Source organism: Daucus carota, chromosome 6 (assembly GCF_001625215.2).
Source record: "Daucus carota subsp. sativus chromosome 6, DH1 v3.0, whole genome shotgun sequence".
Taxonomy (NCBI): Eukaryota; Viridiplantae; Streptophyta; class Magnoliopsida; order Apiales; family Apiaceae; genus Daucus; species Daucus carota.
In genome coordinates, this window is record NC_030386.2 from 16453577 (window position 1) to 16471259 (window position 17683).

General features: G+C 35.7%; 2 long non-coding RNA genes across 2 annotated transcripts; one reads left to right on the top strand and one right to left on the bottom strand.

Moving 5' to 3' along the window:
* Positions 1-574: 574 nt before the first annotated feature.
* Positions 575-17240, top strand: LOC135147156 (uncharacterized). The gene is made up of 4 exons (XR_010284692.1): positions 575-966; positions 15530-15590; positions 16900-16954; positions 17038-17240. It is a non-coding gene; the product is annotated as an uncharacterized LOC135147156 (long non-coding RNA).
* On the bottom strand, positions 11815-13478 carry LOC135147157 (uncharacterized). Its single transcript, XR_010284693.1, has 2 exons — positions 13161-13478; positions 11815-12084 (listed from the first exon to the last, which is right to left on the bottom strand). It is a non-coding gene; the product is annotated as an uncharacterized LOC135147157 (long non-coding RNA).
* Positions 17241-17683: the final 443 nt, after the last annotated feature.

Sequence of the window (17683 nt, forward strand, 5' to 3'; positions counted from 1 at the left end):
GCGAGCTCCCTTTACGGAATATTAAAATTTATACATCTTATGTTTTATTATGAAAAAAAAAAGAATTTTATGTATATTAATAATATTTTTTGAAAAATATTTGAATCATTCGGAGATACTTATAGCTTACTTTGGAAAATAAATGAATCATGCAAAGATACTTGTAGCACTAGTACAGAAAACACTTTTTGCAACGCACCTTTTGTGTCGCCTTTTTAAAACGCCGTTGCCTAAAACACTCTCCAGCGTCGGTTTTTACATTAACCGACGCAAAAAGTGATTTTACTTGATCTACAGCATCGGTTCTTAAGAAGCACCGACACCTAAAGGTCATCTTTAGCGTCGGTCTTAAAATCACCGACGCCTAAAATTCATTATTTGTGTCGGTTCACAAAACACCGACGCCTAAAAGTCATCTTTTGTGTCGGTTCACAAAAAGGCGACGCAAGTGAGTTGGTAATAAGCATCGCTCTTCGAAACGCCGACGCAGTAGATATATCGTGTTTTAAAAAAATTAAAATTAAAAGTTAAAAATACGAGTAGTACTACTCTGAATATATTGAGTATACTTCAGATATATCGAGTACTCACCCAGCCCTCACTCGCGATAACTGTGTCCAGTCGCATACTTCATCTTCAAATCGCTTCACACAATCTTCATCTTGGTTTTTAAATCACAAACTTCGCTGGGTATCAAGTCACTTCTCTCTCAAATCGCTGCTGGGTATCGATTCGTTGGCTTATATATCAAATCGCTGTTGCGTATCGCTTCTCTCTCAAGTCGCTGATCCGTTCTCTCAAATCACAGGAAGAAGGGTTTACATTCTTGTAATCACAAGAAGAGGAGTTTACATTCTTGTAATCGCTGCTTCGCTGTTGGGTAGCGAGGGACTTCAATTTTGTTGTTGGGTTTCTGCCATATTCATTGGGTCAAATTCACAAGAGGGATCTCTGCTAAATTGCTGGGTATGTTTGTGCTTGTAATTGCTTTTCTTGTATTTTAAACTGCTGGGTTCAAATTTGGTGGGTTCTATTAAAAGAGGGGTTTCTACTATATTTGTTGGGTATATCTTTAATTGCTATATTTGCTTAGCTTTGATTGCTCTGATTGTACTGACATACATATGTGTTGAGTTTAATTATGCTTGTAGTTGCATATGTAAATTGTTCTGTTTTTTCTACCCTGCAAAAATGAATTTTGACCATTTTTGATACCGTGGGTAAAAACTGATAAAGAGACAACTAATCACAGAAAAGAACCTCTGCTTGTAGTTGCAACTCAATTTTCTGCTTGGTCCATTCAATAATTTTCTGTCATTACGATTTTCCAGCATTGCTTGCTCTAGGAGCTTGATAGTTAACTCCGAGGGAACTATCTTTCCCTCCTTGATCATGTCCTTAATCATGAAGTTAGAATTTGTTTATGAAATTTCTTAGCTTAAGTATAATGATATTTGGAAACTTGTAAAGCTTAAGTAAACAGATTAAAGATCTGTAAAGTTGGACATATGTAAAAGTAATAAAAATTTAGGTAGCAAATGCAAATGTGTTGAAACAAGTGCATACTAATAACTAAAGTGTTGAAACACTACTTATTCATATTCGAGTGTTAACATGGAGCAAAATTACGTACACTGCAACTCTTTAGATACAATATATATAGAAATTATAAACTCAGAAAGCCCCACGAAATTATGACGGCTTCTCGCATTTTGTAACATGAATGATTCTGGATCAAGCCTGAATCTTGTGATTTGATTCTTAGCATTAATATCTGCACTGTATGTGTAGCGCAGTTAAACCACTAGGATTAACTTTTACCATTGTGCAAATTGAACTTGTATAACTATCGTGATAATGTCTTTAGATGTCCAAATACATCACTTCCCCTGCTAATTACATTGCTAATCACATCATGCGTACTATGCCAGCTTGCTGCATCATGATGCTGTCGATATTGTGTACCAAACATTCTTCTGCTGCATCTCTAAAATTGTACTGATATCATATAATTCTGAATTTCCTGTTGGATCTGTGGCGCCCTCCAAACCCGGGTCAGAAGTTTGGGGTCCACATCTCAACATAAACCTGTAATTAATGATATAATATATATAGTGACCCTTCACTGTCCTTGGATCGCAACAGGTTAAAGTATAAAACAAGCCACAACACAACTTTAATTATTACAAACCCAAATCCCAAAATAAAAACTTAAATCTTACAAGCTTACACGCCATTTGTGTCTCGTTATTCAAACTAGTACATATATGAAAAGCCAGGTGCTGCTGATAGCTCTCTTCATCTCCTAGCCTGGAATCCTGACCTTACTACTAGCCTGAGGGTCATCGTTACCAACTTTCTCTGCCTTCACTGGAAAGAACATAAAATACCGCAAGAGTGAGCTAACCAGCTCAGCAAGTATAACAATATCAATTTAAAATATTAATCATAAGCTGAAGGAAACCAGTGTCTCAAGGAATCAATCTCAATACCAAGATTTGTTTTTAGAACATTGATTAGAATTGGATATTAAATTTATTTTTAAAAATCAAAGGTTAGGCTGCTGATCAGTCAGACACTAACCCCGAGCAGGTCCCACCATGCTCGTTTATTGGATCCAAGGCACACATTGGCCTAAAGTGACCACTCATCTGGTCTGACCATTCATCTGGTCCAAGTTTAGAAAACTATCCAATTCTATCACAATCAAGATGATCAACAATATTATTCAATAAAATAAGAACATCAATATCATAAATAAATTTTGAAGCAGAAGCAACTACTATTCAAAGTGTCTCAAATGGATCTCAAAGGAGAAATGAGAATTATCTTCATGGTTTTAGCAAAGAATCAGATATTGCCTTATAGGATGGCAAAGCACGTCAAAGTTTCGTGTTTACATGAAGGAGGGTTCTAGGTTCACAAAAAGAATCCAAGTATAAATGAATACTGTTAAGATCAGGAAACTGGAGTTTATGGAAAGAATCAATCAACTGTAAGTTATATGTCATAACAGATGTTATTTGGGGTCGTTCAACTGGTTACGGTCTGAAATAAAAGTGATTGATAACTGGTTGAGGTATCGAGAGTATATTTTTGAAATGAAATTAGGTTGTTATGGTAATCATTTAGAAGTTTTAAAGATGGAAGGTTTACAATTGAAATAAGTTTCGTAGCAGGTATCAAAGAATCGGTCAAAGGTTCAAGAATCAATAAGGTAAGTAATCCATAATATAGTTCAAGAAATCTGGTTGAAGGTTCAAGAATCAATAGGATAAATAATCCATAAAATAGTTCAAGAAATTTGGTTGAAGGTTCAAGAATCAATAGGATAAATAATCCATGCGATAATTCAATAGGTCACAGGACTTCATCAGAAAGTTCACTAAATAATCACAACAGATACAACATATAATTGAAGGAAAGTCTGAGGGAACTTGCCTTATATAGCTGATCTCAAGTTTCAACTACGCTTGCTCGCTATACTACTCTATCACCACTTGCTTTCCCTTCCTACGTCTCGCTTCTTCTGCTAATCACAACAATTCTTTATCAATATATGATCTCATACTATTCTTATCATCCTTTATTCGAAACGAGCTTCTATCTACCCTTCGTTTCACCCAAATCCGATTTACGGATCAAAAGATATGTCAAACACAATTTTATATCAATCACGTAAATACATCACATGTCAATCAGATAGCACATAGCACATATCACATAAAATATTTAATAAAATGTATTTTTCAAAGGAAGTTTGAAGTCAAACGGATTTTTCTGGTATTTATTATAAATTTTTAAACATTTTTCGGAATTAAAACGGTCAAAGAATCATTTTATAAATAAATAATCCATTTCTGGATACTCGAAATCAAGTCCGAAATCATTTGAAATCAATTAACGAGCTTCAATCATATTTTAGAATAATATTTTAAAGCTCGAAACTATTTTTCGGAATTTTAAAATCATTTAAAAATATTTAAAATCATTAAATCCAATTAATAAATCAATTAAAATCAATTAATAATTAATTAAAACAATTAATCAATTAATAATTAAATTAATTGACTAACTATAATAATTAATTACTAATTAAAATTAATTAATAAATTAAATCAGATTTATTTTTGAATTAATAAATAATTAAAAACAATTTTTGAAATTAAATAAATGATTTTCGAAATTAAATTTAAATCAAAAATCATTTTTTTAAACTTTTAAAAAAAAATCCAGGGTTTGAATTGCAAGTTTTGAAAACTACAGGGTTTGATTTGCAACTTTGGAAACTTCAGGGGTCTAAATGTCAAAAATGAAACTTGGGTGGCTAAACTTCACCACCTCCAAAAGTCCAGGGGCCAAACTGCAATTTTGCAGCCGCCGCCCCTGGCTTCGCCGGAGGTGGCGATTCCGGCCACCAATAGCCTCCAAATGGTGCAGATATGGAGTATCAAGCCTCCCCAACTCATCCATACAATCGATTTCACCAGAAACGGCCGGAATCGACCGTAATCGATCGAAGAAACTCGCCGTCGCCGGCGAGTTTTCTTTGAATCGATTCGTTCGATTCACGAACCTCAGCTAAGATTTGAAGCTATGTACACGTTCCTGAGATCACAACCAACATGATGGTATCATCCAATTTCACTTCTACCTCCTAGATTAAATAACCCTAATTTCCAATTGAAAACATTCATCGCGCACATAAACCCTAATTCCTGATTTCGAAGATTAAACCTCAAATTGAACACGTTATTGAACTCCAAGTCAAGCATATGATATACCAAAATGATCAGGAGAAGATTATCTACAACATACAATCATCAAATCACACAAACAACTTCAAAATCAAAAATCCCTAATTTGAGATTATTTACTTCGAATTTAAAACTCAAAATCCAAACCCACCTGATGTTGCTGCACTGATTTTGATGCTAGATTATGATTCTACTTGTTAAAACCTTCAATTTGAGTCCTTGAACGCCAAAATCCGAGTCCGATAACGCGTCCAAATCCTCGTTTGAATCTCAAGAACACGAAGAACTCTCTCGGGAATTTCTCGGTTTTAACTGGTTTTATGATTTTCGTAATGAAATAAAGTACGGTTAAGGATATTTATACTTATAAATAATTAGTACCCCTTTGGATCATATATGGCATGAAAATACAATGTTTAATAGCTTTATACTAATAGAACGGGTCCAATCGGTACCGGTTTTTGAGATAACTATCAAAACGGGGCTTTTTAATCCGTCATTAGTACGCGGGTCCCACCGTCATTATGACAAGATAAGGATAAGTATAAAATATCTAGTTTCACGTTTATCGATACAACCGGATAATTATCGAATACCGAAAGATTCCGCCGGACCGGCTCCGGAACAAACCGTACTCCGGATCGAAAAAGTCAAAACATGAAAAGTGTCCGGAATGGTCAAATTAAGCTAAAGGTGAATTTTGTTGAAATTTTCGGGAAGTAAAATCTCGGTACCGTTACAGGTTGACGGTTTTCGGAAAATCAAAATAATTAGTGATTAATTAAAATATACATAATTAAATCCATAAATCAAATATAAAATCATCAGACAATACATAAATCGATATGAACATATCTAAATAAACTATATTTTGTACTGAACATATAAAAATTGATATTCCTCAAATTTAATCAAAAATACTTAACTAAATTAATAGAACAGGAACCAATTAATTCACAGAAATTCATATAAAATTCATATAATATTCATTAATCATTCAAATAATTACACGGATAATCCCAGATGTTACATCCTTCCCCCCTTAAAAGGATTCTGTCCTCAGAATCGCTTAGGTAAACAAATGAGGGTACTCTTCACGCATATCACTTTCTAATTCCCAGGTTGACTCTTCAACCTTCGGGTTTCTCCACAGTACCCTTACTAAGTTAACTACCTTGTTTCTTAACACCTTCTCTCTCCTATCCAAGATTTCCATTGGCCTTTCTACATATGATAAATCTGCCTCGAGTTCTATCGGCTCATACTCTATCACATGTTTCGAATCTGGATTATACTTCTTAAGCATCGATACATGAAAGACGTTATGGATGTGCTCCATGTGCGGGGGTAACGCCAATTCGTACGCTACTTTGCCTACACGTCTCAAGATTTCAAATGGCCCTACGTATCGGGGACTTAGCTTGCCTTTCTTTCCGAATCTGGATAGTCCTTTCCATGGTGACACCTTCAGTAACACTGCTTCTCCGTCTTCAAATTCTACGTCCTTCCGGAATTGATCTGCATAATTTCGTTGACGACTCTGTGCTGCAATTAGTCGTTTCTGAATAATTTCAACGACTTCCTTTGTTTGTTGTACTAATTCCGGTCCCAATACCTTGCGTTCTCCGACTTCATCCCAATATACTGGTGATCGACATTTGCGTCCGTAAAGAGCTTCATAAGGAGGCATCCCAATACTTGCGTGATAACTATTATTGTATGCAAATTCCACCAAAGGTAGATGCTCGTCCCAATTGCCTTTGAAATCGATTGCACAAACACGTAGCATGTCCTCGATCGTCTGAATAGTTCTCTCACTTTGGCCGTCTGTTTGTGGATGATATGCCGTACTCATTTTTAATTTAGTGCCCAAACATTCTTGAAAACTTTTCCAAAATCTCGAATTGAATCGTGGATCTCTATCTGATACAATGGATACGGGGACTCCATGACGAACTACAATCTCTTTCAGGTACATATGGACTAATTTATCCAAAGAGAATCTCTCATTAATTGGAAGAAAATGAGCTGACTTGGTTAGTCTGTCCACTATAACCCAAATGGCATCATGGTTTGCTTTAGTCCTTGGTAATCCTACAATAAAATCCATAGCAATATGTTCCCACTTCCATTCTGGAATCTCTAAAGGTTGCAATAATCCACTTGGTCTTTGGTGTTCTGCTTTCACTCTTTGACACGTATAGCATTTACTCACCCATTCTGCAATCTCTCTTTTCATGTCTGGCCACCAATAGTTCTTCTTTAAATCTCTATACATCTTAGTGCTGCCTGGATGAATTGAATATTTAGAATTGTGTGCTTCCTGCAATATGTCATTCTTTAACTCTGTCACCGGGGGAATCCATATCCCGGAAGAAAATCTAAAAATCCCTTGATCATCTTTCTGTGTACATAACTCTTCTCCTACTAACTTGTTTACATCCTGATCCATTACCTCTTCCTGGCACTTCTTAATCTTTTCTAATAGCTCTGGTTGAAAGGTCATGGTATACACCGCTATCTCTGTTGGTTCATGAATTCTTACCTCGATTTCCAACTTCTGAAACTCTTTATATAATTCCTCTGGCACAGTCAATACGTTTAACCTCTCCTTTCTACTTAAAGCATCTGCTACAACATTGGCTTTTCCTGGATGATACTTAATCGTACAATCATAATCCTTAATCAACTCTAGCCATCTCCTTTGTCTCATGTTAAGCTCCTTCTGGGTAAAGATATACTTCAAACTTTTATGATCTGTATAAATCTCACATTTTTCTCCGTACAGATAGTGTCTCCATATTTTCAATGCAAATACAATAGCTGCTAACTCCAAGTCATGAGTAGGGTATTTCTGTTCATGAGGTTTCAGTTGTCTAGACGCATACGCAATAACTTTATCATGTTGCATCAATACACATCCTAATCCCTTATAAGAAGCATCACTATAAATCACAAAATTCCCTTGATCATCTGGAAGAGACAATACTGGTGCTGACACTAATCTCTTCTTCAACTCCTGAAAACTTTCCTCACACTTCTCATTCCATATGAACTTTTCATTCTTTCTAGTTAACTTAGTCAGTGGGGTTGCAATTCTTGAGAAATCCTGTACAAACCTTCTATAATAACCTGCTAACCCCAAGAAACTCCTGATCTCTGTGGGGGTCTTTGGTCTTTCCCAATTCATTATAGCTTCAATCTTTGCTGGATCTACCTTGATTCCTTCACGACTCACTATGTGTCCTAGAAATTGAACTTCTTGTAACCAAAATTCACATTTAGAAAACTTTGCATACAACTTCTCCTTTCTTAGTATCTCTAAGGCTGTTCTTAAATGTTCCGCATGCTCCTCAGCTGTCTTAGAATATATCAGAATATCATCTATAAAAACAATCACAAACTTGTCCAAATACTTCTTAAAGACTCTATTCATTAAATCCATAAAAGCTGCTGGTGCATTCGTTAATCCAAAAGCCATCACTAAAAATTCATAATGACCGTACCTTGTTCTAAAAGCTGTCTTAGGTATATCCTCAGATTTGATTTTGAGCTGATGGTATCCTGACCTAAGGTCAATCTTAGAAAAATATTCTGCTCCTTTCAACTGGTCAAACAAGTCATCAATACGAGGTAAAGGATATCTATTCTTGATAGTAAGCTTATTAAGCTCTCTGTAATCTATGCATAACCTCATATTTCCATCTTTCTTCTTTACAAACAACACTGGTGCTCCCCATGGGGATACACTTGGTCTGATCACTCCCTTTTCTAATAACTCTTGTAATTGTTTTGCCAATTCTTTCATCTCTACTGGTGCCATCCTATACGGGGCTTTGGATATTGGCTCCGTTCCAGGTGCTAAGTCAATTGCAAATTCTATCTCTCTATCTGGGGGAAGTCCTGGTAACTCATCCGGAAACACGTCTGGAAATTCATTCACTACAGGGATATTTTCAAGTTTTACTGGTTCCTGACTTTTATCAATTACATAAGCAATATAGGCTTCGCATCCTTGTCGTAACATCCTCTTGGCTTGGATCATGGTTAAAAACTTCTTTACTTGCTTTTGTCCTCTAAACGTTATTACCCCATGGTCTGGTGCCATTAGTATTACTTTCTTATTTTTACAATCTATCTGCGCCCTATATTTAGACAACCAATCCATCCCTAAGATTACATCAAACTCCCCCAACTTGAAAGGTATCAAGTCGGCACAAAACTTATTTCCTAAAATCTCAATTTCACAATCAGGGCAAACTCGATTAACGGAGACACGATCCTGATTAGCTAGTTCTACATTCATAACCTCATTCAACAATTCAACCGGACAATTCAACTTATCAACAAAAGCTTGAGAAATAAATGATCTAGTAGCTCCGGAATCAATTAACACCTTGGCATTTATAGAGTTTACATTAAGCGTACCTGTCACCACATCGGCATCCTGAATAGCATCTTTCACTGACATATCAAAGACTCTTGCCCTAGGAGGTTCATTCACTTCTGGAACAGTTCCCATGATTCTAAGTGCATTGCTAACAGGGGCTGGTGTCTTGCAGTCCTTAGCCATATGTCCTGGCTTTCCACATTTAAAACATGTATATCCTATAGCTGGAGTCTTACTTGTTGAGCCTCTATTGGTCTGATCCTTTATTGCTGGCTGGTTCTGACATTCTCTAGAGTAGTGTCCTTTCTGGTTGCATTTAAAACATACCACATTCAGTTTGTTACATACTCCTCCATGTCTCTTGCCACACGTTTGACATTCTGGCATTGAAGACCTTTGCTGATTGGCCTGACTTCCCGTAAGAAAACGTCCTCCTTGTCCACCACTACCTATTTTCTTAAAATTAGGATTTCCTCCTACTTGAAACTTCCCTTTCTTCTGGAACCTCCCTTGATGAGATAATCCTCCTCTATTGTCTGGCTTTCTCTTCTTATCCTCTTTAGACTTCTGAAACAACTCATTCTCAGCCTCCGCAATCATTGCTTTCTCAACCACTGCCGCATACGTCTCTAATTGCAAAATAGCTAACTTGCTTCTAATCCAAGGCTTTAGACCTTGTTGGAACCTTTTTGCTTTCTGCCTATCTGTCTCTACATAAGTTGGCACAAACCTAGCCAATTCCGCAAACTTATTCTCATATTCCACCACAGACATATTTCCTTGTTTCAACTCTAAAAAGTTCAACTCCATTTGATCTTGAAGAAACCTAGGAAAATACTTTTCTAAAAACAATTCCTTAAACCTCTCCCAAGTCATCTCAACTGTACCTTCCATATTCTTCACTGATTCCCACCAATACGTTGCTTCATTCTTTAAGTAATGACTAGCAAACTTTGTTTTCTGGTCCTCACTTGCTGGAACTAATTCAAAACACTTTTCCATTTCTTTTAACCATGTTTGGGCTGCAACAGGATCTGCTGAGCCCTTAAACTCTGGAGGATTAACTGCCTGAAAAGTTTTAAAAGTTACCCTAGGATTCTCTTGATGTTGCTGTTGTCGGGTAAGATGAGCAGTTTGTTGAGCCAAAATTTGAATTAGTTGGGCCACAGCAGGATCTACTGGGCCTATGTTGACATTCTGGTTATCATTGTTATCATTGATGCTGTTGGTGCCTTCAGGATCACTGTTGGCACGAGTATGTCTTGTTGGAGGCATTCTGTAAAGAAGAAACAATTTACTTAGTCGTTTTAAATCAAATTCTCTTTTATAGAAGGTTTTTAAGAAAACAGAATTATACATTTTTGAAAACATTTTTGAGATTATTTAACTAAATAAATTGCATGCTTCTTTACAGAATGTAAAGCAATAAAAGAAAGGTTGCAATATTATCACATGAGTTTATGATCGGTACTGAAAGTAAAGTAAAGTAAAGCAAGTGCGATAAAGTAAAGGACAAGACTGTAAAGTAAAAGATGCTGATATATATAGGTCAGTGCTGGAGATACAAGCGTCAAGCGCTTTATCAAAAGTAAAGTACAACAACAGCAACAGCAAGGCTATCCTCTAGTCCGCTCGGCTAGTCTATATATACATGTCAAAATCTGCCGACAACCACAACAACATACATATCATCTAGTCAGCTCCGCTAGTCTATATACATGACAAAATCTGCTGACCTGATCCATACTACTCACTATGCTGCATCATACACACTACTCACTACCATACTAACCATCTCCAACACATGATATACTCCAGACCTATGGAAAGTCTGGCCCTCCGATAACCTCCAGCTGCTCCAAGACCCAACGAGCCCAATCTATAATATCCCCAGGGGGACCAAACTCCGAAGTGGCTCCATGTAGTCTCGCTGCTGCAATCCTCCGGAAGACAAAGATATTCTCTCTCAACTGTCGCTCTCCCCTGTTAGGATCTAAATTCTGCATCGCCTGTGTCAACTCTCCAATTTGGCCCAACAACTCCTCTCTCTCCATCAAGAGTGCCTGATAGTAGTGATAGGGTACCGAAAGTGGGGAACACGGATAAGAGGGTCCGACACCTGAGAATCCAGAAGACTCATGCTCTGGTGGAGGTCCACGGATAGGAGGTCGTATAAGGGGAGCAGGTGGGGACATCACAGGAGCGGGCGGGGGTATAGCCCTAAGTGGTATAGGTGCAATAGGGGTCTGTCCACTACGAGGGTATCCAGGTGGACGTGAAGGTCCAGCTACAGGTGGGGGTGTAAGTGCCCTGGGTGGAGATATAGGTACAACTCCAGGACGAGGTGGAAGTCCTTCAACCGTCGACTCTGAATGATCAGAATGAACCGGGGTACTGGGACCTGACATGCCTGATAGTCTGAGAATCAACAGAACAAACACGCATAAGAATCTGTATCCACTACCAGAATCAACCCTAAATCTATTACGAATTCCTCAACCTCTCAACGTTCTATCTATCTATCACTCATTTCTAATCCTAAACCTCTACCCAACCTAACAATCTAGGCTTGTTTCATTGACTTAAAACCTGTCGCTCTGATACCAACCTGTGGCGCCCTCCAAACCCGGGTCAGAAGTTTGGGGTCCACATCTCAACATAAACCTGTAATTAATGATATAATATATATAGTGACCCTTCACTGTCCTTGGATCGCAACAGGTTAAAGTATAAAACAAGCCACAACACAACTTTAATTATTACAAACCCAAATCCCAAAATAAAAACTTAAATCTTACAAGCTTACACGCCATTTGTGTCTCGTTATTCAAACTAGTACATATATGAAAAGCCAGGTGCTGCTGATAGCTCTCTTCATCTCCTAGCCTGGAATCCTGACCTTACTACTAGCCTGAGGGTCATCGTTACCAACTTTCTCTGCCTTCACTGGAAAGAACATAAAATACCGCAAGAGTGAGCTAACCAGCTCAGCAAGTATAACAATATCAATTTAAAATATTAATCATAAGCTGAAGGAAACCAGTGTCTCAAGGAATCAATCTCAATACCAAGATTTGTTTTTAGAACATTGATTAGAATTGGATATTAAATTTATTTTTAAAAATCAAAGGTTAGGCTGCTGATCAGTCAGACACTAACCCCGAGCAGGTCCCACCATGCTCGTTTATTGGATCCAAGGCACACATTGGCCTAAAGTGACCACTCATCTGGTCTGACCATTCATCTGGTCCAAGTTTAGAAAACTATCCAATTCTATCACAATCAAGATGATCAACAATATTATTCAATAAAATAAGAACATCAATATCATAAATAAATTTTGAAGCAGAAGCAACTACTATTCAAAGTGTCTCAAATGGATCTCAAAGGAGAAATGAGAATTATCTTCATGGTTTTAGCAAAGAATCAGATATTGCCTTATAGGATGGCAAAGCACGTCAAAGTTTCGTGTTTACATGAAGGAGGGTTCTAGGTTCACAAAAAGAATCCAAGTATAAATGAATACTGTTAAGATCAGGAAACTGGAGTTTATGGAAAGAATCAATCAACTGTAAGTTATATGTCATAACAGATGTTATTTGGGGTCGTTCAACTGGTTACGGTCTGAAATAAAAGTGATTGATAACTGGTTGAGGTATCGAGAGTATATTTTTGAAATGAAATTAGGTTGTTATGGTAATCATTTAGAAGTTTTAAAGATGGAAGGTTTACAATTGAAATAAGTTTCGTAGCAGGTATCAAAGAATCGGTCAAAGGTTCAAGAATCAATAAGGTAAGTAATCCATAATATAGTTCAAGAAATCTGGTTGAAGGTTCAAGAATCAATAGGATAAATAATCCATAAAATAGTTCAAGAAATTTGGTTGAAGGTTCAAGAATCAATAGGATAAATAATCCATGCGATAATTCAATAGGTCACAGGACTTCATCAGAAAGTTCACTAAATAATCACAACAGATACAACATATAATTGAAGGAAAGTCTGAGGGAACTTGCCTTATATAGCTGATCTCAAGTTTCAACTACGCTTGCTCGCTATACTACTCTATCACCACTTGCTTTCCCTTCCTACGTCTCGCTTCTTCTGCTAATCACAACAATTCTTTATCAATATATGATCTCATACTATTCTTATCATCCTTTATTCGAAACGAGCTTCTATCTACCCTTCGTTTCACCCAAATCCGATTTACGGATCAAAAGATATGTCAAACACAATTTTATATCAATCACGTAAATACATCACATGTCAATCAGATAGCACATAGCACATATCACATAAAATATTTAATAAAATGTATTTTTCAAAGGAAGTTTGAAGTCAAACGGATTTTTCTGGTATTTATTATAAATTTTTAAACATTTTTCGGAATTAAAACGGTCAAAGAATCATTTTATAAATAAATAATCCATTTCTGGATACTCGAAATCAAGTCCGAAATCATTTGAAATCAATTAACGAGCTTCAATCATATTTTAGAATAATATTTTAAAGCTCGAAACTATTTTTCGGAATTTTAAAATCATTTAAAAATATTTAAAATCATTAAATCCAATTAATAAATCAATTAAAATCAATTAATAATTAATTAAAACAATTAATCAATTAATAATTAAATTAATTGACTAACTATAATAATTAATTACTAATTAAAATTAATTAATAAATTAAATCAGATTTATTTTTGAATTAATAAATAATTAAAAACAATTTTTGAAATTAAAATAAATGATTTTCGAAATTAAATTTAAATCAAAAATCATTTTTTTAAACTTTTAAAAAAAAATCCAGGGTTTGAATTGCAAGTTTTGAAAACTACAGGGTTTGATTTGAAACTTTGGAAACTTCAGGGGTCTAAATGTCAAAAATGAAACTTGGGTGGCTAAACTTCACCACCTCCAAAAGTCCAGGGGCCAAACTGCAATTTTGCAGCCGCCGCCCCTGGCTTCGCCGGAGGTGGCGATTCCGGCCACCAATAGCCTCCAAATGGTGCAGATATGGAGTATCAAGCCTCCCCAACTCATCCATACAATCGATTTCACCAGAAACGGCCGGAATCGACCGTAATCGATCGAAGAAACTCGCCGTCGCCGGCGAGTTTTCTTTGAATCGATTCGTTCGATTCACGAACCTCAGCTAAGATTTGAAGCTATGTACACGTTCCTGAGATCACAACCAACATGATGGTATCATCCAATTTCACTTCTACCTCCTAGATTAAATAACCCTAATTTCCAATTGAAAACATTCATCGCGCACATAAACCCTAATTCCTGATTTCGAAGATTAAACCTCAAATTGAACACGTTATTGAACTCCAAGTCAAGCATATGATATACCAAAATGATCAGGAGAAGATTATCTACAACATACAATCATCAAATCACACAAACAACTTCAAAATCAAAAATCCCTAATTTGAGATTATTTACTTCGAATTTAAAACTCAAAATCCAAACCCACCTGATGTTGCTGCACTGATTTTGATGCTAGATTATGATTCTACTTGTTAAAACCTTCAATTTGAGTCCTTGAACGCCAAAATCCGAGTCCGATAACGCGTCCAAATCCTCGTTTGAATCTCAAGAACACGAAGAACTCTCTCGGGAATTTCTCGGTTTTAACTGGTTTTATGATTTTCGTAATGAAATAAAGTACGGTTAAGGATATTTATACTTATAAATAATTAGTACCCCTTTGGATCATATATGGCATGAAAATACAATGTTTAATAGCTTTATACTAATAGAACGGGTCCAATCGGTACCGGTTTTTGAGATAACTATCAAAACGGGGCTTTTTAATCCGTCATTAGTACGCGGGTCCCACCGTCATTATGACAAGATAAGGATAAGTATAAAATATCTAGTTTCACGTTTATCGATACAACCGGATAATTATCGAATACCGAAAGATTCCGCCGGACCGGCTCCGGAACAAACCGTACTCCGGATCGAAAAAGTCAAAACATGAAAAGTGTCCGGAATGGTCAAATTAAGCTAAAGGTGAATTTTGTTGAAATTTTCGGGAAGTAAAATCTCGGTACCGTTACAGGTTGACGGTTTTCGGAAAATCAAAATAATTAGTGATTAATTAAAATATACATAATTAAATCCATAAATCAAATATAAAATCATCAGACAATACATAAATCGATATGAACATATCTAAATAAACTATATTTTGTACTGAACATATAAAAATTGATATTCCTCAAATTTAATCAAAAATACTTAACTAAATTAATAGAACAGGAACCAATTAATTCACAGAAATTCATATAAAATTCATATAATATTCATTAATCATTCAAATAATTACACGGATAATCCCAGATGTTACAGGATCTCTATTATGCAGGTCAATTATTGAAGTTTGTAATGGTTTAACATGCTTGGACTTGCTTGTTAATTATATTGAGGTTAATTTTTTCGATTTTTGGTTCTGTTAATTCTTTGATTTGTACTACATGTATATTTCTTTCTGATGTGCCAACTCTAAGCAAGTACTTTTAATATGATAAACTCAAAAAGGGAGTATTTTTAAGCTCCTGTCAGTCAAATTGAATCAGGTTTTGTGTTATAATAACTGGAATTGCGTTTACAGATACTGCATAAGCAGTTTTCTCTATGCACTCTAGCAGAGACCGTTGTACCTATAGAAATTTCAATTTTCCCACATCAACGGAGATAGATATAGTCTGAGTTGATGAGTTAGGAGTTCGGAGTAATGATTTTAACATGTAGATATAAGATAATACCATAAGGAATCAATCACAGAAGTGACGGAAAAGATAAGTCAGCTAGGAGGCAAGTCTCATTGTCCCAGATGGATGTAGACTAAGATAATTATTAATCAAGTTGTATGTGTAATAGAACTTCAGTTGATTAAGCTTGAGTTAAGAAATTATTATAAACAGAGTGATTAGTGAGGTCCAAAATTATTTAACCATCTGGGATGTAAATAAAAACACATTTAAATAGTGCAGTTGATAAGTATGTTTATGTAACAAGTCAACCATGCGTTCTGCAGTTTATGAATATCAATATTTTCTCTATTTATTTGTTTGAATAATCACACTAGTATTCAATAGATAGAGATAGACAGAATTTTCTTGCAAAAATTATGTTAAAAATCAACTTAACCGGTCTGAATGCTTAACACATGACTTCTTAACTTCATTATAATGAGCTAGTCTCCGTCAGGTGATAGCTTCTTTGTCCAGGATGATACTTTTCCTACTTAAATATTTTATAGACGCAGGTAAATGCTGATTCACCTCAAGTAGATTATTCATGATGAACCGTATTTACCTCAGGTAAATGCCATCATGTTATTAGTCTCATATATTAATTAGATTATCTCCTACACCATTCCCCTGTAATCCTTTCAACAACCCTTATAAAATAAATTTGCCTATGTAACATGTTATTGCAGCAAACTACCATGTGATCTTTTCTTTGTTTTTCTATATAAACCCCAAAGTCTGCAAAGCAAGTTTGGTTTCTAGTGATGAATATTAACCGAAAACCCATTGGGAAATTAATCTCTCTTTGTGTATCACAAGCTCTTCTTTATATATCTCTTTATATAAGAGTAATTGCTCCATATCTTCGAGATTCTGCATAGTAGATCAGATAATGGCATGCATAATATCTATTAATTGAACACATGAATTACCTCTAGTGTATGTTGTTAATTATAGCTAATATCCAAATATTCTCATGCAGTCGATGCTCCTGATCTAAGTCTTTGCCTTCTACTTAATCACTTGATATTTTGTAGGTTAGCTTTTTCTTGATTTGTACTCGGATATTGAATGAAATTGACTTGGCCAATTATTTTTGTATGTATATAATTTGTTTCAGGTTGTACCAGTACATTATTGTGGCTAATGCAAATTGGTTGCGGCTAAAAAAAGTTGCTCATATTGTAACAAACATTCTGAGAACTACAGAGTTCCATCTGTTTGTATCGTGATTTTTGAGTATGGTTGTGTTTTTGTTGTAAAAATTCTTATCGCAATCTTATGTAAAATTAATTTAATTATATTAATTTTTATTTTAATTATTGCATGTGATGTTTTTTTGCACCAGATAATTACACCTCAGCAGGTGAAATTTTAATATATTTTGTTTTCAAAAAAAAAAATGACTTTAGGTGTCGGTTGTTTGTATAGGCGACACCTATAACCCAACTTTAAGCGTCGGTCATTTTGATAAGACGACACTTATGCTTTAGCTTAAGAGTGACTTTAGGCGTCGGACCTTCAGTAGACCGACACGAATGAATGACTTTAGGCGTCGGTTCTCTAATTGACCGACTCTGAAGAATGACTTTAGGCGTCGGTTCTCCAGTTGACCGACGCTGATAAATGACTTTAGGTGTCGGTTCTTTAATGGGCTGACGCCTTTACTTAACTTTTAGTGACGTCATTTAACCGACACTAAAGGTATATACCTTTAGTGTAGTGTCGCCTGCATATACTACGCTACTTGACCGACGCTAAAAGTA